A 26,260-nucleotide genomic window follows, 5' to 3' on the forward strand; every position below is an offset into this window, starting at 1 on the left:
TCTGTGCGCCCCTGCAGGGCGTCCACGATCACGTGCCTCCCACAGATGAGGAGCAGTGGGGGCTCAGAGGGTCTCAGGGCTTGCCCAAGGCCACAGCCCTAGCACCAAACTGATGGGATTCCATCTCTCTCTGACTCCCAAGGCTGGGGCCTCCTGTGTGCAGTCAAGGCTAAGCTGGATTGTGTAACTGCTTCCTTGCTGTCTGTCAGCCTCACGGGATTAACAATCCTAATTTATTTGGACCTTTCGGAACCGGCCCCTCTCAGTTTGTAGCATCTCTGGGGGTAACGTGCCCCTCGTATCCTCAGACATTTTGGGCCTCCTTCCTCTGGGTGCCCCTCCTTGGCCTGGCCTTCCTGCTGGGTTAGATGCTAAGCCACTGTCACCTTTTCTCCAAGTGTCTCAGAAGGGCTTGTCCTGTTAGAAGTGGTCGCCTTCCCAGCCTGATTCCTGTGCCCACCCCAACCTTTTATGGGACTGTCACTGCCAACCAGCCCGGTGATGACTTTGGTCACCTTTCTCTAACAGTTGCGGGTCTCTGGCGTGGGCGCTGGAAATGCTCACAGTATTGCAAACCTTTTGGTTGAATTGAGGGTAGTAACAGTAACAGCAGCAGAGACACGGGTCTCACATACTTGATCTAATCCTGAAAGGCAGCTGTAACTTTTACTATCCGGCTTCATCTCTGCTGTCCTCATAATCAGTAAGATGGAGAAGTGGAGGCTCAGAGAAGCCAGGCAGCTCACTCGAGATCCTACAGCTCCCAGGTACCAGGATCAGTGTGTGAGCTAGTCCTGTCTAAAGGTGACTTGTCCCAGTGTATCCTCAAAGCTCTTTTCTGGGCTGCCCAACATGTGCAAGGGCCCTGTGGTTGCAGTGGTGAGCTGGGGGCTGTCTTCAGGGTGTAGTCTGTTACAGTCATTTTTCCTATCTTAGCAGTGTGTTTTTATTAGTTACTGTGAAAAGTGTCAAATCTATGAAAAGCTGAAGGAATTGAAAAGTGAACACTCATATGCTCTTCACCCGTGTTTGCCAGTTATCAGCATCTTGTTACATTTACGCACTATACACATACACAGTATGTGTGTGTGTGTTGTGTGTGTGTGTGTGTGTGTGTGTGTGTGTGTGTACGCATTTATTTTTCTGGCTGAAACTTCCAGGAATGGAGAAGCACAGACACTTCATCCTGAATACGCCAGCATTTAGGAGTGATTTCAAACTGTTTTCTCTGGAAGCTGGGTTCTCTGGAGCAGCTACTAATTTAAATTTTGTGCAGTTTGAAGCCTGTGTAAGACAGTCTCTGTCGTCTTTATCCTCACTCGAAAGGTCTTGTTGCCAGGAGAGCTCCGTTGTCCTCAACGATCACCTTCCTAACAAGGCAAAATTTGAACTTACAAGTTTTCACTAAAAGAATATCACTATGTCTATGTTACATAATGTGCTTTCACAGAAGATATGACTTGCAAACAGGTTTTGCTCTAAAAAAGTTTTGGAAAGCCCAGTGAGCTCTGGGCTCCTTCTGGGCCAGCGCTGCCAGCACTGCCTGCAGAGGCTTCGGCTGGGGACCCCGGGGGCCTTGCGCACTCACAGGTTTGGCTGTCATGGCCTGTCATCACTCGTGAGTGGATCATAAGCTAGGGCCAAAGGGTAAAGACCCCATGAATCATCAAGGAAGTCGTTTTCATGTCATTTTTCCTTTAAAGAACTATGTGCATACTCGTTTCTTCACGTGCAGCTCAGTGTATGTACGTGCGCACACATAAACATTGTAGTGGACGTTGGTTATTTGGCCACCCAGAATAATGATCCGCATGACAATAACATTGATGAGGACACTGCAACAGAAGTTGGCGTTTATTGAGGGCTAAATATGCACCAGGCAGTCTTCTGAGGGCTTTGCATGTCATACCTCATTTAATCCTCACATTGACTCTGAAGTAGGGACCACTGTCATCCCCATTTTACAGACAGGAACACTGGAGCATAAAGGATTAAGTTGTGAATGAAAAAAAAATATTGCAGCCATATCAGTAAACAAAGGATGCTGTGCCCATCAAGTCATCAGCTGCTACCACCGCCCCCAACAGTGAGCGGGGGAACTCGGTGCAGACAAGCAGGCAGCCCGGCCTCTGCTGCCACCCCTAGCCTTGCCCACTGAGGGCACTCAGGATGTGGAAGAACAGGACACAGGCCCTAAGTATCTAGGTGCTGGGCAAAGGAATGATTTCAGCGAGCCCAGACCTTTGCACCTTCCCATACATAGAAAATCACTGAATTCCTTCACTTGAGATGTCTGGTTTTCTTTAATCAACAGTAATCCCTTAATGTTCTGATTAGCTGGTCTTGGTTGCAAAAACTCCTGTATATCCTGGCTTCTCTCGTGCCTCTTTGAAACACATAGAGCGATCGGAGAGGTTGCCTCCCGGGCTCGAGTCCTCAGGCCTGAATCCCCAGAAAGACCACCAAATAAAACAGAATTCTCAACATTCAGGTTGTGCATTTTATTTCAGTGACAAAGTAATGTGCCTGTATTCACAGAGCTAGTAAGTAGCTGGGCTGGGCTCTGAGCCCAGGAGTCCAACTGCAGACCCCACACTCCCCACTGCTCAGCTGTGCCGTCTCCCAGACACCTGGGTGGGCGTGTGATTGAGGCTGGAAGTTCCCAGACATGTTCTCAGGCCCACTTAAATTTTTTCTACCAAGAATTTTCCCTGCAGGGGTTTCTGGTTAGCATTCAAAAGCAGTCAAGTAACTTAAATATATACAAAACATTTGTGTTTCCACTCTGATGATGAGTTAAGAAGATGGTTAGAAACATACTCAGGATCACTGGGACAGCCACCGTATAACCCAAATCTCCAGACCGAAGAAGGTACCATCTAATTGTGTATTCACAAATGTTTAAAAGTCATTAACAGCAGCACAGTGGAAGCTCAACACCAGGCTCCACCACATTTTTTTCCCGTTCAAAGGGATCTGGACTAACTCTATTTCTATTGTTCTAGAAATGAGATGACCAGCTCTTTCAGAATATACAGCAACTGCCTCCACCTAAGCAGCGCCAGGCTTAGGAGTTTTACGGTAAAGCCATGTTTCCAAGGAGGTCAGTACAGAAAGCCAGAGTCTACCGGCAGTTTCTGGGAGAGAGAAGCTTTCCATCCATCGCAGAGGTTAACTTTTCCTTTGGGAGATGTTTATAATAGCAAAGGCTCAACTGGGATATTTATCAGCCACTCCTGTTCCTCTCGGGTTTGGTGGTGTTGACAACGGGCAGGGATAAAATGAGCCGGTCATCTCAGGACCATGGAAAACCTGGAATCGAGGCTCAGGAATGCCCCCTATTTTTGGTGTGAGAAGGGGAAAGACTCTGTCCCCGTGTGCCAGAAGTGTGAGGCGTGCGTCCTGGCCTGGAAGGTCTTCTCCACCAAAGAGTGGTTCCGACGGGTGGGCGAGGTGTCCCGGAGGAGGTTTCTGGTCAGCGTCCTGGCGCAGCTGGATAGCTTGTATTTGTTGCACTATTTCCAAAACATCCTTCAGACCACTCAGGGGAAGGATTTCATCTACCACAGGTCCCGGGTCAACGTCAGCAAGAAGGAGGGGAGAGTTGTCAAGTCCTCCTTGAACCAGATGCTGGACAAGACGGTGGAACAGGAGATGAGGGAGATCTTGCGCTGGTTTGGGAACAGCTCCCACCAGACGAAGGCCAGTTACACGCTCTTGCTGCTGCAGATGTGCGACCCCAAGTTACTGCTGCTGCCACCAACGTCATCGGAGCCCTGTTGCTGAGAGAGCAGGACACCGCCTCAGGTAAGCACGGCCACAGGTGGAGAGGGGAGCCCCTGGAGACCAGAAGGCCTGACCTCAGAAGCCTGTAAAGGGGCAGGAGGGGCAGACAGGCCTAGGTAGATGGGGGTTTTCCAGGTTGCGGAACAGACTTCTTTGTCCTGACACCTGATCCTGTTTGCCAAAGGCGAACCTGCTGAGTATGTCTTCCTTCTGGAAAATTATGAAATGACAAATGCAGGAGGAACTTTCAGCTGGCCTCTAGGATGGACGTCTGCATCCCTTACACCCAGAAATGGCTGCTTTGTGCGTTTGCTACTTATGCTGGTGTGGGTCCTGCCTCAGCTGGTTTGAGATTGAAGCTGGTGAGGGACTGAAGTGGGTTTGTGGGGATGCAAAGGGGACACTGCTGAATTGTTTTGTCCTTCCATTTGCACCGTACAGAGACCAGGCAAAGAGGTCAAAACCCGGGGCTTTTCTTCATTCGTTCCACTGTATTCCTTGCTTGTGCATGAAATCCAGCCTTGAAGTGGAGTTTATCCGAGGCTGGAGGTGCAGAGGGGCCGCATGTGGACATTAGGAACCCCCGCCCGACCGCCGGGGCAGCTGTTCTCAGTGGTGCATGTGTCAGAGTCGTTGCAAGGGCTTGTAACACACAGGTGCCCGGGGCCCTCCCCAGCAGGTGTGATGTGGGCCGAGAGCCTGCGTTTCTCACCAGTTCCCAGCAGACACGGATGCTGGTCTGAGGACCTCACTCAGGTAGGACAATGGCCTAGGGTGTCGGTGAGAAGGTCTTGGAAATGTTGCGCCAGCTGGACCAGGGCAGCAAAAGCAATCATAAAGGAGCCAAGGGCCTGGGGACTGCAGGGGGTCCGGGAGGGGAGTCCAGCACGGGAGGCAGAGGCGTGGCAGGGTGAGAGGGGCTGGTTGGGACGTCAGACAGAGTTTGAGCTCTTGAGGGCGGGGGATTCCTAATGTCCATGAGACCTGATCTGCGGACTAATAGCAATCCAAGGGAGTTTAAAGTTACCTGACTTTGGGGGCAGCTAGATCCTGATCTATGCACCTGATGTCTTTGGTGTGTCTTTGGAGGTAAAGGAATGATCGTCTGGAATGCAGAAATGGTGGGAAAACCAGAGAATCTTCTTAGTTAGATTAGAGATTGACCGGGTCCGACTCCTTCACGTTATAGGTAAATAAGCCAAAGTTCAGGGACCCTGAGGGACTTGGCCATGGTCACCCTGTCAGGGGCTTGGAAACCAGGCCTCCTTTCCTGAGCATCTCCTGCGAGCGATGCTACCCTCCCGACAGGGCGTCTGCCGCGCACCTGCCGTGGGCTGTGGTTCTCCCCACCCAGGAATCAGCTCCTGGTGTTAAAGGTTGTGTAAGTCCAGTTACAGACTGGGGTAACCTTCCCCTTTCCCTGGGAGAGCTTGTCTCTTAAAAAGTTCACTTTTCTAATTTGGTTCAAGGGTGTTTATTCATATTGTTGCAAAACATTAAGCAAGAGCTTCAGGAAAGCAGCCCCTCGTCCAGCGCCTTCCTTCCACCCGCAGGGCTGGCTCCTTCTCTCCCCCCCGCCCCCCCGCCCCGTGTATTGGAGCTCTGATCAGTCTTGCACGCAGGTGGGCTGGCAGAGACTAATAGGCTTTCTGCGATTCTTGTGCATTTTGTGTCACTGGCCTGGTCCATTCTGTGTAGACTTGAAAGAACCCGGTAGAAGTAAAACCACCTCTCTCCACCACTTTCTCTCCACACACCTCCTTAAAGAGCCCCTCGTCCTGCTCTTTTGTTTTTCAGGGTTCGATCATGATGCCAGCAAAGTGTTTTTCTTCCCTGAGAAAGGCTGTAGCCCCACCCCGCCGTGTGAGGCCTCACAAGTCTGCGGGGCGGGCAGAACCAGGAACACAGACTTCCCCTTGTCCACCAAAACCTCAGGAAAAGCAGGCTTGCAGGAGATCATGCCGGGGGGAGCAGCCGCTGCAGGTAAGCCAGCTTGCCGCAAGGACGCTGCTGGAGGTGACACGGGGGTCCCAGTGGAGTTGGGGGTGGCAGTGCAGTAGCCTCTGGGGAGGACAGATTTGGGCAACGAACATTCACTTGGGGTTACAGTGGGCTTGTTTAACCGCACACATGGTCGGGGAGAAGCAACGATTAAAATCAGTTGGTGTGACCCTAAATCTCTGTCTGCCCCGGGCCATGCTCCCTCACCCAGCCCCTGACCTCTGGCACCCAGGAGGGGGAACACCTCCAGAATCCAACCCACCAGCATCTGTTTTTGCAGCACTGGATTCAGTCCTGAGGTGGAAATGGAAGCAGTGGGGGATGGGCCCTGACCTCAAGGCCATCCTCGGTTGGTGTTTGAAGTAAGATGTATACGTGAAATGATTACAAAAAACACAAGGCACCGATTTTAAAACGCTTTTTATATGGAGAATTTCAGATGCTCACCATCACCCATGTAACCCTCATCCTCAGCCTCAGTGATTATCAACATCTTATATCTTATTTCAGCCATCCCTCTCTTAAAAAAATTTTTTTTATTGACGTGTAGTTGATTCAGTGTTAGTTTCAGGTGTACAGCAGTGTGATTCAGTTACACATTTACATTGACATATATATTTTCTTTTCAGATTCTGTTCCATTATAGGTTATTATAAGAAATTGAATATAGTTCCCTGTGCTGGACAGTAGAACCTTGTTGTTTATATATTTTATATGAAGTAATGTGTGTCTGTTAAGCCCCAAACCCTAATTTATCCCTCTCCACCCTCCCCTCTTTGGTAACCAGTTTGTCCTCTATGTCCGTGAGTCTGTTTTTGGTTTGTGAATAGAATTTTTATCTTTTTTTTTAAGATTCCACATATAAGCGACATCACGTGATACTTGTCTTTCTCTGTATGACTTACTTCACTCAATGTGATAACCTCTAGGTGCATCCATGCTGCTGCAAATCATCCCCCTCTTTTCAAATTAAGCCTTTTTCTGGTTGGGATCGTTTAAAGGGAGCTGCAGACACAGCCGTTTCACCAGCAGGGCAGTCGGCACGGCAGAGACGGCCTTGAGCTGGGAAGGCTGAAGACGGCTCGTGCGTTTGGTTCGGGAAGTTCTGTTTCCATTTTGGCAGAAGAAACGAGCAAACTCCAGTGGCCTGAGGGTTGACCCTGATGAGCTCTATTTTGGGGAGAGCTTCTGGCGAGGACTCGCTCTTGCCCTGGAGTCTCACGAAGCCACCCCAACTGTGCCCCTTTCTCCAGCTTCCCTCTAGAAGGGCAGTGGAAGAGTTCGCTCCAGTGCACTTCCAAGATGAACAGACTGTTTTCTGGAAAAGCAAGGGTGTCCAAAGCAGGGTCGGCCCCTGACGGCCTGCCGGTGGACCTCCATGCTGTCCGGGAGCTATCGTCCGGGGTCAGCCGGTACCAGGACTTCATCCGTCACCTGCCTGTCCACCTCTCCAAGCGTATCCTAAGTATGCGGGGCCTTTTGGGGGATTTCTCAAGAGACCTCCCATCCCCAGTGGGGGGAGGTTCCCAGGTCCCCGTCCTGTTTTCCAGGCATGCTGGATAAGAACAGCTTGAACAGGTGTGCGTCTGTGAGCCAGCACTGGGCGGCGCTGGTGCAGCAGGTCAAGGCGGACCTGTCAACGCACAACTTCATCCAGCACCAGATCACCTTCCTACAGGTACTTCCTGTCTGGGAGGCGACAGCCTTGGACCAGCCTCACTGCCTCGCCGAGGCCGGCCTGGCTGTGAGCCTTTCCACCTGCTGTGGACGCTGAGCTGGCCTCCTGCTCCACGTTGGTGCTTCCTCACTGTCTTTTTGTTCCATTTGCCCTCCCACTGTCAGTGCACCTGGCAGGGACCACACGTGCAGAAACCTTGCAGGAAGAGAGACACAGAGCCTTTCTGAGACCTCACAAAGCAGGGACTTTCCGCAGGGAGCCACATCGTGGCTCATGCAGTAAGAGAGCCTCGTGTGGTACACGGACGTTCACAAGGCCACGAAGTCTACTTTTAGGTTAAAATGCAATTTTCCCCAGATATTAACCATCTCTGGCAATTGTACTTCTGTTTCTTGCCTGAAGCCTGAGCCTAAATCATGGGTTCTTGGTAGCCTGGAGTTTTCCCAGCAGAGAGAGCTGACAGGAGACAGAGGAGGCAGGCCAGGCTCGGGAAGCTGGGAACCGCCCGCCACCTCTCACACGCCCCCCCAGACCTTTGGTGTCGTTTTCCTCCTGAGGCCTGTCTGCACGCACCACTGGCCTAACTGGCCGGGCCCAGGCCTTCCTTGGCCAGACCTTACCCGTCTTTCAGATCCTGCCAAGCACCGGTGTTTCCTCTCTCAGAGTGTAAGAACTAAGAGTAGCCGTGTTCTGTTATTCCCCGCCCAGGGGTCCTACACCAGGGGAATAGACCCTCATTATGCCAACAAAGTCTCCATCCCGGTTCCTAAAGTGGTGGACAATGGGAAGCACCTGAGAGTGAAAAATCAGAAATGGAAACTGAGAATGAAGGTGGGTTCCAGTGGCATCTGGGGCAGGCGATTGTGAGCGTCCATTCTTATTGGGCACTGAAGGCTGAAGTTCGGCCCTGGCCCTCACTTAACCATGCAGGGTGTGGGAGGACATGGCTATAGCATGTGGGTGTGTTTTTGGCTTCCTGCTAGCATGGCTGCTAGTTCCTGTATTTTGAGGTTTAAAAGTGTGGCTGGGAAGAAAATTGGAAGTCTGGTTGAGTCAGCTGTGCCAGAATTTAGCACTCCTGGGGGCCACAGCTACTCAGGAAGTGAGTGATGGAAGGAGGGAGGGAGGGAGGAGGAAGGAAGGGAGGAAAGATGGAAGGAATATTGGAAAAGAATGAGGAGCATGCTGTTTAGACTTGACAAAATCGGCTTCCCCTCTCTGAGGCTCAGACAGCTTGTCTATAAAATGATGAGAACACTTTGGGGGCATGTGATGTGCTTTGTGAGGCTGCTTTGTGAGGCTGCTGCAGGGGGAAGTGAAGGCTGCAGGTGTGCAGAAACTTAGCCATACAAGTGCCTGGGGTGTGTAGGCGTAATTTCACGTGTGACTTGAGTCTCTCCGGACCGTCACGAATACACGATGTGACTGTGAAGCTGCGGTGAAACGGCCAGTCAGGGGGCACCTGCAGCTTTATTGTGCATGCATTCTGATTTCCTGGTTGTGAGCTCATCTTTGGAAAAGTTGTGCTGTTGCTGACATCACAAGTTCCTGAAACCGGAGGTGGAAGAATTAGGACCCCTGACTCAAAATTTTCTCCTTTGTGGGTTCCTTGTGCTTGCCGGCCCCTCCCCATCACCATGCAGCAGCGTCCACAGCCTTAAGAAGAGGAGTCGCGGGCCCCTGGCTCCTTGCCAGGGGAGGCTCTCGGGGATGTGTGTCTGGGCCCTGGGTCAAGCTGCCGCTGTACTTTGACTGCAGATTTTCCCTTGTTAGAGTGACTACAACCTGTGGACCACATACCAGAGCCAGGAAACTCAGCAGGTCCAGATGGAGGAGAGGAATGTCTTCTGCGGGACTTACAATATCCGCATTCTCTCTGACACGTAGGTACGGGGGCCAGAATCCAGGTCTCCAGGGACCCTTGAATTACCACACTGGCTTAGGGTCTCCACGACCCTCGCTCACCTGGAGAGGCAGTGGTCCCTCCACCCCACAAGCTCCAGCTCCAGAACAGCACGAGACCCCATTTGGGGAATAGGTGCTTGATTGTTGCACCTTTCCTGGCAGCAGCTGGAGGATGCTCTCCCCTTATAAACTTGGGGTGGACTGACCAACGACCTTTTGCACACACACGAAATATTTTAAAACTGTATTTATTGCTTTATTCTAATTTTAGAAGTAATATATATTTATTGGGAAAAAATCCACTAAAAGCCAGAAAATGTCTAGAGAAAAGGAAAGTTGTCCCACGGCCTTGCCACACAGAGATAACTACCATTGACATTGCTGTTGATCCTAGAATTTCTTCTTTGCGTGTATGGACACATATTTTAAGGAGATGCAGGGCTGTGCTGCGCCCCCGACTTCAGCAGAGCACTGGAATGTCTGTCCATGGCAAATATGAAAATGGCATTTGTGATAACTGTGGGGTGTGACTTCATTTAAATAGTCCAGAAGAAGCCCCATTAATAATCAACTTTCTGCTCTGCTTTAGACCTAGGAGTCACTTTTTATTCATAAAGTTTTGGGAAGGCCATCTCTGTTTTATTTTTGGCCATGAACCTCACTAACAAGTTGCATTTTGACCACCAGGAGGGGGAAGACAGAGCAGGCAGGGGGAAGGCAAAGTTGAGTTTTTACGGAGAGCATGGTGATACGTGCTCTTCAGAAGAGAGGATGACAGCTCGAACTCTAGAAATGACAAATGGAATGAGGACAAAAACGTCAGGATTTGCTCTTCATATTCAGGGTGACTATAAATCCCTGTTTACTGGAACAATCCCACTTCACTCTGTGGTCCTTGAATTAATAATAGTGTCTCCTTTCACAATGAAAAAAATCTCACTTTGGACAATAAATTATTCAGTCATCCTGCTCATATTCCATCTATTTGCTGATGCTCTTATGATTGGAAAATTAATTCAACTCACCCTGTTTCACAGACTATCAGCTCATTGAGGGGCAAGGTCCATCCATACCCTATTCATCTTTGAATTTCCCATTAGCACCTGTTAGCCCAGGACTTTGCTCCTAAAATATGCCGAGTAGATGTCGGTTAAAGGGGGGAAAAGATGGAAACAGTGGGATGTGCAGTGGGTCTAGGGCTTCCCAATTGTGTTCATCTGAGGTTTTCCATGAAAAAAGGTTTACACGGTCTAACAAGTTGGGAAATGCTACGACTCTTTTATCTCCCTTGGGGACTTGTCATACATTAGCAGAATTAAGAAAAAAACAGTCTGGCCTTTTGTCCTTAGGTTTTAAATCTACCTGAAGTAGGCTTTTGTTATGGTGTGAGGTGGGGGCTCCACCAGGGCCTGCTGACACGAGGTCTAGCCTTCTTCTGCCTCCGGTGTTGGAAGGCCCCAGGTTTTCCGTCCTCCCACTGCTGCAGGTTACAGGCACTGGGCTGAGGGAGTTCCAGGAAGGACACCAACCCTTCCTTCATTACTCATCCTTCCACCCCGGCAACTCAGGTGGGACTGAAGCAGAATCATCCACTACTCTGGGGGAGACTTGCTAGCTGTGTCCTCCAAACGGAAGATCCAGCTTCTGGACGTCATACAAGTGAAGGAGGTCCCCATCACACTCCGAGGCCATGCCAGGAGCGTCCACGCCCTCTTCCTGTGTGAGGAGGACAACTTTCTTCTGAGTGGGAGTTATGACCTGAGCATCAGGTGAGCAGTCCCCAGCACCCCCAGGCCTGAAGGCGGCTCATGGAAGAAGCATGCATGCTCTTACCTTTTCATATTTATGCAAAAGTTATCCTAAATGGTACTGACTTCTAGAACAACCCACCTTTTTTTTTGGCAAGATAAAAACCAAGAATTTGTATATTGTTTAAACTTTGAATGAGATAAATTTATAACAATTTTCTAGCTGAAGACTGAATCAGAAAGTGTCTTCTGTTTAGCATTCTTAGATGAAGGCATAACTGATATTTCTTTTGATAGATTCCTTCAAGGGAAAGCAGTTTTTTTGTGAGTAGAAATATAGTATAGAAGCAAAGTAGTGTTTAAAAATGTATATATACATATATTTTAAAACAATATAATAAACACCCATGTGCTCATTACTCAGGCCAAGAAACAGATCATCCCCAGTCCCCAAACCCCACTGTGTGCCTCTCTTTTACTGCTTCTTTTTCCCTCCCAGCCCGAGGTAAGGGCATCCTAAATTCATGCTAATTATTCCCTTGTGTTTCTTTATAGATTTGCTGCTTATTTATATATCTCCAAACACATTAACTACTTTTGTCCATTTTTTGTACATAACATAAGTGGAATTGTATTTTAAAACTTCATCTCTACTTGATTCTTGCACTGAACTATGATTTTGAGATTCATCCGTATGATGTAGGTAGCAATAATTAATTTTCACAGAGATACAGTATTTGATTGGATGAATACATCATAACTGATTAATTCTTCTGTTGATGGAGGTGTGCATTGTTCATAGTTCTTTATTCTTTCAAAGATGTTCTTGGATGGGCTCCTGGGACCCACGTGCATCAGTTTTCTATTGTTTATTGAGGTATAATTGACATATAACGTATTCGTTTTAGGTGGACAATATAGTGATTTCATATATGCATATATTGCATAATGATTACCACAGCTTACTTTAGTTTTGTCCATCACTACATATAGTTTTACAATTTTTTTCTTGTGACGAGAACTTTCAAGATCTACTCTCTTAGCAACTTTCAAATATACGACACAGTATTGTTAACTATAGTTCATGAGTGTTTTTTTTAAATTGTAGTTGACTTACAATGTTATGTTAGTTTCAGGTGTACAACATAATGATTAGTATTTTTACAGTTTCTACTCCATTTAAAGTCGTTATGGGGGGAAGGTATTGCTCAGTGGCACAGGGCACGCCTAATATGCACAAGGTCCTGAGTTCAATTCCCAGTACCTCCATTAAGAATAAATAAATAAATTAAAAAGCTAATTACTCCCCCGCAATATAAAGTTGTTACAAAACATTGGCTATGTTCCCTGTGCTACACATCAACACATGAATGAATAGAGAGATGTGGTATGTGTGTGTGTGTGTGTGTGTGTATAGATATATAATATTACTCAGCTATAAAAAGAATGGAATTTTACTATTTAAGATCCATCTGGAGAAGGGAGAGTTTTTCCATAAATGGTATGTAGATAACTGGATATCCAAATACAGAGAGGAAAAAGAAAAATAAATGGGGCCCCTACCTCATTTGATAACAAAATCAGTTTCAGGTAGATTTAAGGCCTAAAGATGAAAGGCAAAACTATTTTTTTTTAATTTTAAAAAACACATTCCTGAGTAATTTCTTTATGACTTTAAGGTAAGAAAGGGTTTACTAAACATGTCAAATCAACAAGGTCTACTACATTTAGGTTAAAGATTTCTGTTCATCAAAAGATACCATAGATGAGTCTTAAATGGAAGAATACATTTGCAGCACAAAGATAAAGAATTAGTTATCTAGGAAACTCGAAAACTCGTATGAATTAATAAGAAAAGGATAAATAAGTCAACAGATACATAGACCAAACAAAAAACAAGAAAATGAAAACTGAACAGGAATTTCATAGGAGAGGAAGCGCAAATGGTTCCAGAACATGTTGTGGTGACACTTCTTACCCCGAGTAATGCCCCTTGTCTGGCGGCACCGCAGTTTGTTTATTCTTACATCTGCTGAAGGACATCTTATTTGCTTCTAAGTTTTAGCAGTAAAGCTACTATAAACATCCGTTTGCAGGGTTTTTTTCTAGTTTTGTGGGAAATCACCAACTGTCCTCCCACGTGGCTGTAGTACCATTTTGCTTTCCCACCTCCATTAAAAAAAAACACTAACAATAAATAAACAAAGAGGAGACTTCTTCCCGCGGGGGTGGGCCTGTGCACCTGAGGGTGTTCAGCAGCATCCTCGGACCCTACGTGCTCCATGCCAGTGGCACCTCCCCCCCGACTTGTGCCCACCAGAAATGTTGCCAGACATTGTCAGAGGTCCCCCGGGCGTGGAAATCACCCCGGCTGACAGTCACTGCATTCGTGTATTTACTCCTGCACAAAAACCCTGTGAGGTGACTGCTATTATTATCATTTCCATTTTATCAGTGAGGAAATGAAGCGTACCTGAAAATGAAGCAACTTGCCCAAAGTCACACCTACTAGGTGCTGCAACCGGGAATCAGATCCAGGCCTTGGACTCATGAAACTGCCGCCTTCCAGCCACCTGCTGATCTAAAGGAGCCCTAGACAGGATGGTCCTCAGAGAGTCTCAAAAGCTTTTTTTTTTTTTGCTTGATTCCTGCAGGTACTGGGATCTGAAAAGTGGGGCTTGCATATGAAACTTCAGTGGCCACCAGGGCACCATCACGTGCATGGATGTGTATAAGACCAGGCTTGTGTCTGGAGCAAAAGATTGCCAGGTCAAAGGTGAGAAAGAAATGGCTCACAGCTTCTAAGAAGCTCCCCCAAGTCCGTGGGTTGCCAGAGGACTTGCTTTGCCCATTTCTAGTTCTTTCCTCTTTGTTTGTTTGTTTTTTGGTGGGGAGGTAATTGGGTTTATTTTTAAACTTTTTAATGGAGGGACTGGACTGGGGATTGAGCCCAGGACCTTGTTCATGTTAAGCACACGCTCTACCGCTTGAGCTATACCCTCCTCTTGCTTTGCTCATGTCTATAGGCCGTCCTTCATCCTGCCACCTACCCATCCATGTATCCAGTGATCCACTCACTTATTGGCTATTTGCTGAACACTAGATGCCGTGGTAGGTGGTAAGGGAGGAAAATGAACATGATATGGCTCTTTTGACATGGCCTTTAATCTCCTCCAGAGGCTCCTGGTCTCTTAATGGAGACAGATAAGTGAATATATAAGGGGGGACAGTAACATGTGATAGTACAATAGTAACATGTAAGAAATCCCAGCCCCACCCCCAGAGCCTCCATGAGGAAACATAGCCCTGATGACACCTTGCCTTTAGCCTTGTGAGGTCGTGCTGAACTTCTGTGAGCTAATGCATCTGCTGTTTTCAGCCCCTAAGTGGGTGGCAATCTGTTACAGCAGCAAATAGAACGCTAACACGTTGAGTGTGGGATTCCCAGGCAGAGGCAAGTGCATCAACGTGGAGGTTATCCATTATAATAAGACGTGGAAGCCCAGGTGTGGATGAGATTTCCTCTGCAACGTAGGAGGGAAGAGCGAAGAGAAGGGAAGCCAGGGCCCCGGAAGCCACTGCATGTTAGGAGCAGGTGGAAGGAGGTGGTGGGAAAGGGACTGTGGGTGGCGTCACAGGTGCCAACGCTCAGACCCACCTGGGAGCCTCACTCCTGACCCCTTCTCCTTCCTCAACTGACCGACAGTCTCCTTGCCGTGACTGCCTTGAGGAGTGCGACAGGAAGGATGCAGGATGAGGGTCTGAAGATGGAAGGGCGGACAGGGCCTCCGACCCAGCTGAGTGAGTCTTGGATGGGGGGCACCAGCAGGGCCGGAACTGGGATGGGGGAGTCAGGCCCTCACTTCTGGTGCAGAATTTAAGGGGACACCAAAACACTCAGTAACCAAGACACATATTTTAATGCAGTATTTGAAAAGTCAAAATCAACATGCAAAATACATGATGAAAAAATAACCCGAGGACCTCTCACTTCACCCTAATCCTGGCCCAGATCCCAGCCTGCCTGTTTTCCCTGTGCTCCCCCTACCTGCCAGGGTTCCTGAAACAGAACAAAAACAGAGACAGTGAATTCTTTAAAACAGGGCGCCTTCCCAGTGGATCTTTTAATTCATCTTCAATTTTCCCATTTCTAGTTTGATAAAAGGGGCAGCATGTATGTAAAAACTTAGTGCAGAAAAGCGTGCTAACGTAGTTAGGGTTCATGGTTAAGAGCATGGCCTCCAGACCCAGTTTCCCTGCGTTTGAATCTGGCTCGATCTGCTTACCGCCTGTGTGGTCTAGAGTGGGTTCCTCAACCTCTCTGTGCCTCGGTTTCCTCACCTGTCCGGTGAGGACTAATAACAGCACTGGCTCATGGAGGAGGTTTGCTGCACGTCAGGCGCTTGCAATGGCGCCCAGTCCACCGTCAGCGCGGGGTGAGGATCGGCTGTGGTTGCTCAGTATTCAGTCCGAGCTTACACATTCTGTTGCCTACAGAAGCAGAAGGCACTCTGGGGGCTGACAGAGCCGACTTCAGTGTCCTCACCCTTGAATTCGGTGCCCACTCTCAGTGTCTTCCTTCAAGCTCGGTTCTCCCACCCCCCGTCGACCCGCACATCCGCCCAGTGCTCGCAGTCCGGGAGGAAGTGCTCCAGCCCCGTCTACAGAGAAGCAGCAGTGAACCTGCCCCCGTGATGACAATCTCTCGGTAGTAAAATTCCAGAGTCAGAATCAGAAATACTTAAATGTGTAAGAGCAGAGACAGCTTTCTTCTCTTTGGGGGCCAGAAGGTGGGGGTCAGGAGAGTAGCATCTGGAGGGATGATGACACCACAGATATGCTACGATTGTCCTGAAGTTTGAGCGTTTTCCAGGCTTGAGGAGGAGGCCCAGTGGAGATGAGCTGTCCAGCTCTCAGACCCTGAGGCTAAGTTTCAGGGTCAGAGCCAAGGTCTGTGCCCGGCTGGCTCTCCCAGGGAGTGTGACTGGGGGCCCTGTGTTGCAGGAACACAGACTAGGGGTGAGCCTGTGGCCTGTGCTGGGCCAGGTGAAGCCTTCTGGGATCTGACCTCCAGGGCTAGGCTGGTCTGAGCTTCTGTGATGGGGTGTGGACCCCCACCATCACCCTCTCCATGCACCTGTCCCCCCCACCTTCCTCTCTCCCCCCCCCACCCTTCCAGAGTGGGATATCGAGACAGGGAGGTGCCTGAAGACCTTTAAACACAAAGACCCCATCCTGGCCACCAGGATCAATGACACATACATTGTGAGCAGCTGTGAGAGAGGCGTGGTCAAGGTGTGGCACACCATCACCGCCCAGCTGGTCAAGGTGAGAGGGCGGGCGGGTCATGGGGTGGGGGCACCAGGAGTGAGGGACGGGAGGACAGTGATCAACTTCCTCCAGGTAGCGCCCCAGACCACCCTAGAGCAGCTGAGTACAGTCGCCAAAAGGGTGGTCCGGGGAAGGGGAAGTCTCCCTGCCCCCCAGGTAGGGGCCATTCTGAGACTGGACAAAGCCACAACTGTCCTCCTCCTTACTCTCTCATGAGAACATTGACTGCCTCAAAATTATTAAATGTTCACACCCCAAAACTGTTCTTGCGGGATTTGAAACCCCCTGGCCCTAGCCAGTGGTGGTGAGACATCGCTTGTGCCAGGAACTCAGTGTCACAGCGAGCTGGTCTGACTGGTGGCTCTTTCCCACTGGTGATGTTGTCGCTGCAGTCTGACCGGCAGCTGCAGGCACTGGGATGCCCCAGGGGCCTCTGGGTCCTGCTGAGGAATGAGGGATGGAATCCTGTCCCCTTCCCTGTCTGGCAGCAGAGGAAGGGAAACTTTAACACTCTCTGGCACTCCGGGAAGACGGGGCCTGCCCCGCCACAGACCTGCCGGGAGCAGCTCTCTCCCTGATCACATTCCTGCTCAACTGGGGGAGAAATCTCTGCATGAAGGAGGCACGGGCCCTACTGGCCTTCTTAGAGCAAAATTCAGGTCGGCTCAGGTACACACCGAGTGGGTGGTCGTCACGGATCGGTGGAGTGTGGCTCTGGGACTCATATGAAGACGCCCCCAGTCTGTGCTGAAGGTGGGCTGAAAACAGGGGCATGCTTTCTTGCAGACTCTCAATGGCCATGAGGGAAACGTGAAGTGTCTGTTCTTTGACCAGTGACATCTCCTCTCGGGCAGCGCCGACGGCCTGGTCATGGCCTGGAGCATGGTGGGGAAGTACGAGCGATGCCTCATGGCCTTCAAGCATCCCAAGTAGGTGCCAAGGAAGCCCTGGCTGAAGTCCTGAGCCCTCCTTTTCCCTCAGAGCCTAGACGGTGCCCTCTGGCCAATCGGTCCCTGTGCTGGCCTTCTGTCCCTCGGCTCTGACCCACTCCTGCTTTCCTCCTCTTATACCTGTTACCCAGCTTGGCCGCCCCCTCTCCTGCCCTCACTTGTTTCTCTTAAGAAATCATAATACTCGGTGTGGATTTTGAGAAGTTACTGAAGTTTTATGCTTATGGAACACGTGATAAATGTGTATGTATTAGATATCAAATGTATGAATATTGGTAGTACTGTCCCAAATGATGCCAGTTCCAGTCAACTTAAAATTCTTGGAACTGGTCTTTAGCCCAGGAGGTTTGTGTTCACAAAAGCTTAAACTTGTCCAAGTGCCAGAAGTTTAAAAGCCACTTACGGGCTTAGAGAAGGATCTCCCTTAAAACCCGTGAGCTAGATTCCATTCCAGGACAGCAAATGGATTCCATTTCACTCTTCCAGTCCTGGTTTAGGGGTGGTGGCTACGTGGAGACAATTGAGAAGTAGGCTGAGGTCACAGCTAAACTTATTTAGCAAAGGCACTGTGGTCCGTTAGTGGTTGTGCAATGGTCATGGGTTTGCAGCTGCTCAAAGCCACTGCTGTTCAGCGTGAGCAATGCTTCTTCCCCTGAGTGCAGGCTAAGGAATCCCAGGGAACTAACCGCGGTCCTAATTGATTGAAGGAGTAAATAGGTCTTCCAGAAGGATCTCTCAGGGGATAGTTATTTGGTGCAACATGACCCCAGATTCCCTTGCAGCCTCCCAGGAACCTCTTGAACAGGCAGGCTGGCCCTGTGGGTGGGGGAAGGGAACATGCGTGCACGTGTGTATGCTGTCTGGGGTACATGACTGCCTTGCTGACAGGTGGCTGTCAGGAAGGGCCAGTGTTCAGTGATTTATCCACCCTCCAGGTGAGTATTGGTAAGCCTCTTAGCATGTCACCTGGATTCTCAAACCTTGACCTCAAGGAGGACTCCCCTGAATATTGTGACTGTACATTTCCCAGACCTTCCAGGCATGATTCGGTAGGACTTAGTAAAGCTCCTGAAAAATAAATCCTTCCCGGCAAACTCATCAGTCTGTTCTCCATTTCATCAATCCGTGATCCTCCCTCTCCACCTCAGCTACGAGACCGTTTTAGACCATTTCCACTTCCATCGAATGACAGCCCCAACACACCATTCACATTGGTTCTTGATACCTTGTGCAGTTACAGCAAATCTGGAGGACACGGTCCACGATCTCAGCGGCAGGGCCTCCTCTCCCACCATCTGAAGTAGTGCTGTGTATGTGTAAATGCTCAATGAATATTTCTAATTGATGGACAATGAGGACTAACTTGACAGATTGCCTTTCTGGAGAGGTCTAATGAGTGGACTAAAACCCCTTTTTTGGCTATGAAACAGGTGAAAAAACAGATATATTTGCTCTTGGTCCTTCATGAAAGAAGGACCAGAGAAAGTGGGCTCTTTCCTGTCCTCTTGGGCCAACATTTTTTTCTTCATCCAAAATTAAGCTTCTGCATACAGTTTGGGAGAGAATGGATAAGAGGAATGAAATTAGAGGGTGCAAAGCAGGGCTGACAAAAATGATGCTGCTTAGAAAAGCTTCTGGACTCTGTAGTGACTTTTTTTAAACCTTTATTCCTTAATGTCTTTCCACGGCTAGTATTGTAATAATGTGTATGCATTCATAATTGTTGTATCTCCTTGATAAATTCATCCTTTTACATTATTTAATGTTCTTTTTTGTCTCTATTAACAATTCTGTAAAAGTCTATTTTGTGTGATGTTAATATAGCGATCCAGTCTCTTTTGGTATCAAGTATCTTTTTCCATTCTTTTACCTTCAACATATTTGTGTCTTTGAATCTAAAGGGAGCCTCCCATAGACAGCATATAGTTGGATTGTGTTCTTGATCCTTTCTTCCATGTCTGCCTTTTAATTGAAGAGTTTAATCCCTTTACATTAAGTGTAAAATGGACTTACTCTACCATTTTGCTTTTTGTTTTCTATAGTCTTATGTATTTGTTTTGTTTTGTTTTGTTTTGTTTCTCAAGTCTTCTGTTAAAATAGATGATTTAAAGTCTTTGTCTAGAATTTCCAACCATTGGGCTTCATTGGTGGCCGGCACTGTGACCAAACTGTAGGCAAAAGAACTGCAGAATAGGGAGAGAGAGTACGGCTGTGTGTTGAGGGTTGATGGTTCCCACCCAGAATTAAAAAATGATGACACACATCGTTTCCATCGTTTCATGACCCCTGCCTCCCCACCATACACAAAACGCCCCAATGACAGACAAACGCAAGCAGTTTACCAGAAGGTGGGTACTGCCCGTTGCTCTGTTCCCTTCCAGGGAGGTGCTCCACGTGGCCCTTCTCTTCCTCCGGGTCATCAGTGCCTGTGCAGACGGCAAGATCCGCATTTACAATTTCCTAAATGGGAACTGCCTGAAGGTGATGAAGGCCAATGGCAGAGGTGATCCTGTGCTGTCCTTCTTTATTCAGGGCAACAGGTGGGTGGTCGGTGTGGAGGTCAGAGCCCTGAGCCGCTCTGTTTGGATGAGTTTTTCCCTCCTCTGGGACTCTGGCCCCGGATTTGTCAGCAGCAGGAGAGGCGGGCAGTGCTCCCCTCCAGCTTTGGCTGCAGTGGAGTAATAGGCTGACTCTATGAGTTGGGGACTCATCCATGGGACTTCGCACAAAACTCAGCAATCAGGGATCATGTTACTCTTCCTTTGCTCGGGTGTCTGATCAAATCACGTGATGGGTGCAGTTCGGTGTTGCTACGGGGACTGTGGTTCTGCAGACCTGCAACCCCTGCTGCTCCCTGGCCGCGTGTTCAGCCTGAGAGCTGCACCGGCTGTCTCCTGGTCTCACTTCCATTGCAGAGACTTACAGGACGGTGGGGGGTGGCACTGGCAGGCGGCCAATGTCCGGGGGGCAGAACTGAGTTTACAGAAACCAGAACCGTGACTACACGACTTGTACATAATACTCTGTGTGTTATATGCTTCACTTCACATATGATATTACGTGAAAATACCCAACTATACTGATCTTTTACATTCTCCCACAGGCTCGCTTGAGGCATCACCTAATCACTTCCAACCACATTGCCTTCCTTTTAATGAAACTTTATTTGTACTTTTTACCATCTTAAAGGACGAGGTGCTAGTAACAAGGCTCAGTAAATTAATTCTTTTCAGATACGAACTAATTTGAAAAAAGCCATTTAAAAAAGGTCCCCTCTGACCTTTTCTCGTTTGTGACATCCAAAGAGAGACTTCAGCTTGAGTGAAAATAAGTCTGGAAGAGATTTCTAATTGGAATGATTCCCTGAATTCCATTCCAGCCTTTCCAAAAACAAGTCACTTTTACAGAGTTTACGCTGCCAGAGAGTCTTAACATTGCAGCCTTTTGGAGCAGAAAGGAACCTGCACGTAGCATTTCCATGTCTTGCTTATGGTTGAAAGCGGTGCTTTATGGGTGCCAGGAGCCCCAGGACCCAGTGGGTGGGTGGGAAGCGATGTTGGGGGCCCCGGGTTAGGAACTCTTTTTCCCTACAGCGGCCTGACAGTGGGGATTAGGGAAGATGGAAATCCTCCTGCTTTACAAAGTGCAGGCATTCTGTCTGAATGCAGAGCACACACAGAGACCTTGGAGTGACGGAGTGAAGGAGCGTGCCGGCAGGCAGTGAGGGCTTGAGGCCTCCCCATTACAGACTTCTCCACATTCCTCAGGGCAGAGACGCGGCGTGTGGCTGCTGTGCTTAAAAAAAAAAGGAGTGAATTTCAAGACATCTGTGTGCAGAGTAGCTAAGCCTTCTGCCTCGGGCACCCCAGGTACTTGGCGCCCACTCCAGGAACAGAAATTCATTTAAAAATATTTTAACCCAAGAAGCGAAGTAATCAGAATGTATGTGCCTTGCTCACATTTAATTTTTAAGGAAAACAGCTACAGAGCTAACGACCCCCTGCTGCACGGCCGGCTGCCTCTCTCCTCTCTAGACCCTCCAGCGACCTGCACCGCCCTGTCTGTGGCACTGATCCCTCGGCCTCAGGACTGGGCACAACAGTAGTCCAAGTGCTATCTGGAAGCTGGGAAGTGGTGGCCTCCCAATCTTGTTGCTTTGGTTCCAGGATGGTGATCAACACGGAGAGCAATGTTCTCATGTTCCAGTTCGAGAATATAAAGTAGCAGTACCCCCTGGAACGGGCCAAACAGAAGACCAGGGACAAAGAGGAAGACAGGGAAGAAAACGGCCTCACAGAAGTTCTCTCCAAGTCCAGCACTCAGATCTACAGCCCTAGGGACTCTCTATCCAGCAAACAAGTAGCCCAGGAGTCCCTGTTAAGCAAACCTCACAAGTCCTGCATCTCTCTGAAGGCATCCAGGTCACCTACAGGTAAGAGAACAAAATCCCAGGCAGCCTGAGTGGTGCCCAGTGGAGCAGGTGAGGACGTGCCAGGACCAGTTTCTCTGCGGGATATCTTGGCTAATGGATTCTTGCTGATATAAATCCCAACCTTTAGGGAAGGTGAGAGCCATTCTCTCCCATCTAACAATTTGTTAGCCGGCTCCAGGGAATCTGATTTTCCAAGGACCAAGTTTTCCAACTTATTAGAGTCTTCCTACGGTAGACAAGACTAGCGCACAATACTTGCCATCAAAACAAAAGCCAAACAATCAACATCCTCCCCCCATGCCCCGAATCCAAATATACAGTGCATAATCATTTGCTTAGGACAGAGACAAGATATGCTATACTGCAGAAAAGTGTTCTCTGCAGAATGTATTCTCTCTAGACCTCCGATCGATAGCGTGCGTACCTGGAAAATACTGGATCAACAGATTGCCTCCAAGACTGTCACACCGGAAGTGGTTAGGACAGAGGTTGGAGAGTTTTAAATAATGCTTAGAGCTTGATAATCAGTAGGAAAGGTGAGTGGTGGTGGCAGGGGGTGGAGGAGGTCAGGAGGTGATCTAGACACATCTTAGGCTCCAGGTGACTACCGACTTTCATGGGATGACACGGTAACAAAGAGATCGTTCGAGTGAAAATCAGTTGAATGATCAGCTACACCCCGTTTATTCATACCTAATTGGATTATGCAATTACGACAGCTTCCCCCCACCCCGATCGTCATTCAGCACCGTTAACGGAAGCAGCTCTGAGTCAAGGAAAGCCAAAGCCACCCCGAAGAGACGGCAGGAAGAGAATGAGTCCCAGGGACGCAAACGGCAGGGGTGGCCAGCGGGAGCAAGAGACTTCGGAAGCAAAACCCCTCCCCGGAGGTAAGAAAGGTGAGGCTCCATTCATAACCAGTGCGGTGAGATCCAGCCTCTCTCTCTGTCTCTGCTCAGCCTGGTTTTTCAGCAGGTCCACCAGTAAGTCTGCTTATCTTTGATTCAGCGTGAATAAAATGCCCAGCTTCTCCCAAGAGTGACTGGTTTCCCTTAACTGTCCCATTACTACCTTCAGGCCATGCAGAGTGAGAGCCTTTCTGAGACGAGCTTCGAGCTGCTGGCTCTCCGGGCGCCTCCTCACTTCTGGGACCCTTGTGTCATCAGCCTGAGCCAGGAGTGCAGCAGCTGGAGAGAAGAGGCAGCCAGGCTGACTTCAGAGGGCGCTGCAGGGGATTCATGAGGGAGGAGCTAGGTTGGGGGGCAGTGCTATGCAAATGAGATGGGGAGGTGACGGAGAGAGGTGGGGAAGGGGCTTTTAAGAAGAGTCACTGGACACCATGAATGGGATGTCCCTTTGTTGGTTCTGAGCGGCTTTGGCAAAGATTTAAAATGCCTTTCAAATATTTTTGGCTGATAAGTAGTGTTTCTTTGAATCAAACTCACCGCAGAGACTAGTTTTGAGGCAACGGTAAGACAATTGAGTTTTATGAGGTCTATACTAAAGCCAGCATCCTTGTACATACCTGTGTCCGTACCTGTACAGGTGTAAACCTTGCAGGGTAAAGTCCTAGGAGTGGCTTCGCTGGGCCAGAGGATAATTGCATTTACAATCTGGAAAGATGTTGCCATGTTGTCCTTAAAAACCGCCTTGTCAACTCACTCTCCCACCACCAATGCTTGCACACTCCCACTGCCCCGAAGCCAACATGGGGTGATATCCATCAATTTGCACTTGCTCACATGACATGTAAAAACGGTACTTGCCTTTCTTTAAGGTTGATCACTAACAAGCTAAATGTCCATCTGTGGGCAATAATTAAGTAGATGATGACGAATCTGTACCATGGAGTATCACATGACAGCGAAAAATGGATGAGGAAGTGCATACGTTGGAAAGAGATCCACAATATATCACTATACGAAAAAAAGACAAGTTAATGAACAATGAGCACATCACAATTCCTTTTAATAGAAGGAGAAGAACTGCGTTTTGTCCACAGAATCATTTATTCTGGAATTCAAAGGAGAACGGGGACTATGTTAACATCTTAATTCCATTTAGTTTTATATGTTTTAATAAACTTATTTAATTAACAAAGTAAAGACCAGAACAACATTTGAAGTTTCATCCCATCTTAGTATGCCCATACACAGATATCTGGGGATAAAATCTATTTGGTCAAGGAGAATTATACACTGTTATAACAGTATAAAAGCAACACACCATTGTGTTTTCTTTTCTGGTTACAGATTGGTGTCTAGGGTGCAGACTGTACTCGCTAGGACAGACAGGACAAGATGACTTCTGCTTTTCATGACTCAGTCTTTCCTTTTGTAATACGGGGATCATGTTTCCAGTGTGTCTGTGGGGTACTGCAAGGATTGAAAGGCCCGAGTGAGAGGCATAGATTTGCTCACCTTTGAAGACATCCTTGCTAACCAAAGGGTCTGGCACCTTGGGGGTCCTGACCCTAAGGTAGTATGCCAGAGTGAATCTCTTGTCCTGGTCAGTGGCTTTTGGAGCAGCAGCTATTGTTCAAAACATTTTGGGAAGACCTGTTCAGGAACTGTCTTTTGGGCATGTGATCCTTTCCATTTTCCAGGGGTGACACATTATCTGAAGGCAGTTTTGATTTTGAGAAACATCCAAAGATCATTTGGAGTCCACTTTGATTAAGAAGGTGGAGATCAAGATTTACAATATGACTTTTATTTAGAAATCTGTTACTAAAAATTTATAAGGCCTATGAAAGAGGGGTGAAGATCATTCTCTCAGGGAAGTTTTAAGAATGGGTGGATTACATATGTTCCTTCCAAAATGTGCATACCTAGAGGTTAATACACACCAGTACACAAATACTAGTGTATTTGTTTAAAACTTATGTTAAATCTGTTACAATTTCTGGTCTCATGGAGAATTTTTGGTCACACGATGACAGTGTGTCCGCTGGGCAATAAAGACCTTGGTCTGAGGAGCAGTTAGAAGGAATTTAAATTTCATGCATAAGTACTTAAGTTTCTCATGAAACACTGTTTCTTTCCTTTTTTTTTTTTTTTAGAAAAACCAGATGATGTGGAGAAAGTACCAAAAAAAGGACAAGTAAGAACTTCTGCAGATTTGATCAACCGCTCAAAGAAAAACTCCTGACACGTCCCTATGTCTCCTGACCAGTTCCTCCTGACAGTGAACGCCCTGAAGAAAGCCCATAATTCCGGGGAGTTTGCCTATCCCTGTAGGCCCCAAGCCCAGGTCACTGATGCCTGGGGACCTTCAATTTCATACCCTAGGAAGGTCCTGAGTTTTAAGGGAAAATCAGTCCAACGTGAAGTTGATCGGCTGAGATTCAGCAACCCTTCCATAGATGTGAAACAAACCAGCATTCCCCTCGAAATCCAGAAGCTTCAGCCCAACCTGAAGAATTCTCTGCACAGTCCCAGAGTGCAATCCACCCTACCCCAGCCCGTGCTCGTCCACCCTAGGCTCGCTGGCAGCGTACAGGGTGAAGACGGGGCGACCAGTTCAGTTGATGGGATGGTGCACAGCTTCAGCCCCTTAACTAGCTCGCAGGTCATCAAACCAAACCGCATGCTGGCCCCGCCGGTGGGCACGGCGGCCCAGGCTGCTGAGAAAGACGGGCCTCACTTCTGCAAGGCCCTGGACCCCTTCTGGGTGAACACCCAGTTCATGCTGTGGACTGTGAAGGAGCAGAAGGAGTATGGGGAGGCCATGGTGAAGGAGTATCAGGCCAGAAAGCCTGCTGGAGTGGTCAACCCAGAAAAGGCCAGCAAAGCTGCCTGGATCCGGAAGATCGAAGGCCTGCCCATAGACAATTTCATGAAGCAAGGAAAAACCACAGCCCCTGAACTTGGACAAAACATATTTATCTGAACCAGCCTTGGGAGGTTACAATATCTTACAATAAATAGAAAACCAAGTGGATTATTGGTGTTTGGCCCCCTTTTTGGGTTTATTTGTCATTTCTCTCTCCCTCTCTTTTTTCTTTTTTGACTGTTCCCTAGCAATTAATGTGGGGACTCAATTATTTTCCTACAAGCCAAAGAACTGATATTTTCAAAGTAAGAAAACAGAGGGAGGCTGGGTGAGATCAGCATCTGTATTCCCACTGAAAACCACCCAGCGAAACACAGGGAGGCCGCTTTCACTGGTGGGGATGGGGAAGGGGTTTTTGGAAATTAAATACCACTCATCATTACCAGTTTAGTGTTATCATTTCTTCCAGAAAATGAACTGGATTATATTCAGAAAAATGGGCTGAATTTCCCTGGTATTTTTGTATGGAAGCCTGATGAAGGTCAGTGAGTTCAATTAAGAATCTGAGAGAAGCCCTCAAATTGCATCTTTCCTCTCCAGGGCTAACGCCTATGGAAGAGAATTAAGTACCTTCGCCCTCTCTACATTCATATCG

The 26,260-nt window shown here is 48.2% G+C and overlaps 1 long non-coding RNA gene and 1 pseudogene across 2 annotated transcripts; one reads left to right on the forward strand and one right to left on the reverse strand.

Annotated features, from left to right (window-relative positions):
- Positions 1-2,953: 2,953 nt before the first annotated feature.
- Positions 2,954-25,773, forward strand: LOC140692878 (F-box/WD repeat-containing protein 10-like; annotated as a pseudogene).
- LOC140692815 (uncharacterized) lies at positions 22,789-23,635 on the reverse strand. Of its 2 annotated transcripts, none has more exons than XR_012068416.1 (3): positions 23,598-23,635; positions 23,357-23,444; positions 22,789-23,018 (listed from the first exon to the last, which is right to left on the reverse strand). It is a non-coding gene; the product is annotated as an uncharacterized lncRNA (long non-coding RNA). The 2 variants fall into 2 exon arrangements; XR_012068415.1 differs by having other exon boundaries at positions 22,789-23,056.
- Positions 25,774-26,260: the final 487 nt, after the last annotated feature.

Source organism: Vicugna pacos, unplaced genomic scaffold (genome assembly GCF_048564905.1).
Source record: "Vicugna pacos unplaced genomic scaffold, VicPac4 scaffold_18, whole genome shotgun sequence".
NCBI lineage: Eukaryota > Metazoa > Chordata > Mammalia > Artiodactyla > Camelidae > Vicugna > Vicugna pacos.